At 40.9% G+C, this 2,351-nt stretch overlaps 1 pseudogene; it reads left to right on the top strand.

Annotated features, from left to right (window-relative positions):
- Window positions 1-1,452: 1,452 nt before the first annotated feature.
- On the top strand, window positions 1,453-2,076 carry LOC142006916 (calumenin pseudogene; annotated as a pseudogene).
- The last annotated feature ends 275 nt before the right edge of the window (window positions 2,077-2,351 follow it).

Here is a 2,351-nt window from a genome sequence, read left to right on the forward strand (position 1 = left end):
TTTAACAGGAGTGCTCTTTTGCCCCTGTCTTCTTGCCCTGAAGAAGCTGCGCAGACTCCACTAGTTGTGCATTCAGAGTACCTTTTATTTGAGTTACTGCCACAAATACCACTACAGTCCCTGTGCAATTATCCATTTACAATATCCCCAGTGCTTTTGGCCTTCCCATTAGGACTTGAGAACAGAGGTCTCTCTTCCCTGAGGCCTTTGTGTGACTGGGCTCTTGGTGTTGGCCCTCTTCCCCTTCCCCCATTGCCCCAGGTCTCTTTTGCATCTTTTTCAGAGTTGGACTGATGGGCTAGTGGGGATTTTATCAAACTCAGCCCCCCAGCTTCCTTCTCTAATTGTCTCAACCAAATTTCTGTGGAGAACTAATTGGCCTTTGAGTGATCAGAGTGAAAGCTGACCTGTTCACTCCCTGCACTCTATCACATGTCAACTGGCCGCAGACTGAAAAATACCTTTTCTAAAGCACCTTCTGTTAAAAGCGTGAAGGAGATGTTACCATTTTAAGTTCATTAACTGCACTTTGACAGACAAGGCTTAGGATGATGCATCCTTTCAGCTCTCATTCTTTTGACTGGGAAAATATTTTTGAACTCACATATCAATAGTATTTATTTGAATCTGAATGTCAACTCCTCAGTGTATGTGGAAAAAATTCTATTCAACTATTCTCATGATTAAAAGGCTTTTTGTATTGGTCTGTGAAGACAATGGAAATACATTAGAACAGAGAACTTGAAGCTAACTCCTGGGGTCCCAATCCACCCCCTTTACTCTGATTTCAAGGGGATTAATCACAGAGGGCCAGATTCTGATACTCTTACTGTCAACAATGAGGTACGACTTTATGACAGTAAATTTGGTAGAATTGTGGGTCCTGAATAAGGACCTCAAGACTGGATTCAAAAATAATATGGGAGAGACAGAAATAATAATGGAAAAAAGGCTTTATAGTTCAAATAGAATATATTTCTTAGATCAAAATTACATCTACATACATGGAACATATCATGAAAATCAGATTTAAGCTTTATAATTCAAATAGCATTAATTTCCTAAATCAAAAATTACAACTACATATATGGAAGATAAAATGAAAATCCTATTTAATTTACTGTGAATTTTACTTATTTACAATATATAAAGACAATATATATACTTACTTACAATATATAGAGAAAAACATGCCCTGGCATTTTGGCTATGGAATCATAGAATGCTAGAACTGGAAGGGACCTAGAGAGGTCATTGAGTCCAGCACCCTGCCCTCATGGCAGGACTAAGTACTGTCTAGACCATCCCTGATAGACATTTATCTAACCTGTTCTTAAATATCTCCAGAGATGGAGATTCCACAACCTCCCTAGGCAATTTATTCCAGTGTTTGACCACCCTGACAGTTAGGAACTTTTTCCATGTGTAACACCAACAGACCCAGGTTGCCGGATGCGTGAGGATGTAGAGTGCCAGTGGAAGGGGCATGACCTCAATGAGGATGGCCTCATTTCCTGGGAAGAGTATAAAAATGCCACCTACGACTACATCTTAGATGATTCTGACCCCAATTATAAGCAGATGATGATGTGGGATGAACGAAGGTTCGAAATGGCTGACAAGGATGGAGACTTGATTGGTACCAAAGAAGAATTCACTGCCTTTCTACATCCGGAAGAATATGGCTACATGAAAGATGTAGTCGAACAGGAAACAATGGAAGATATTGACAAGAACAGAGACGGTTTCATTGATTTGGAAGAGTACATAGGGGATATGTACAGTCATGATGGGGATGCTGATGAGCCAGAGTGGGTGAAGACAGAGCGGGAGCAGTTTGTGGAGTTCAGAGACAAGAATCGAGATGGGAAGATGGACAAGGAGGAGACAAAAGATTGGATCCTCCCCTCGGACTACGACCACGCTGAGACAGAAGCGCAGCACCTTGTCTATGAATCTGACCAGAACAAGGATGGCAAACTCACCAAAGAGGAGATCGTTGACAAGTATGACTTGTTCGTGGACAGTCAGGCCACAGACTTCGGGGAAGCCTTAGTAAGACACGATGAGTTTTAAGCCCTGTACAGAGAAACCTGTTTCTTAAACGTAATTTATTTTTTACAGTTCCTGGATTAACACGAGAAACATTTTCACTACTGAAACTGTTATTTCAGGCTTTGAAGTGAAAACTCCTACCCTGTCCTCTTTTTCCCTTTCCCAGAGGGTTGGGGGCAGTGTTCCGAAAAAGGACTCTGTAATTAGAACACTTGTGGGTTTTAGATTTACACTTGTTTTGTGTCTAACAATTTGTTTGTTTTTGTATGTGTTTGGGTTCTGTGTGAAATGAAGAG

This window comes from Carettochelys insculpta, chromosome 1, assembly GCF_033958435.1.
Source record: "Carettochelys insculpta isolate YL-2023 chromosome 1, ASM3395843v1, whole genome shotgun sequence".
Taxonomy (NCBI): Eukaryota; Metazoa; Chordata; order Testudines; family Carettochelyidae; genus Carettochelys; species Carettochelys insculpta.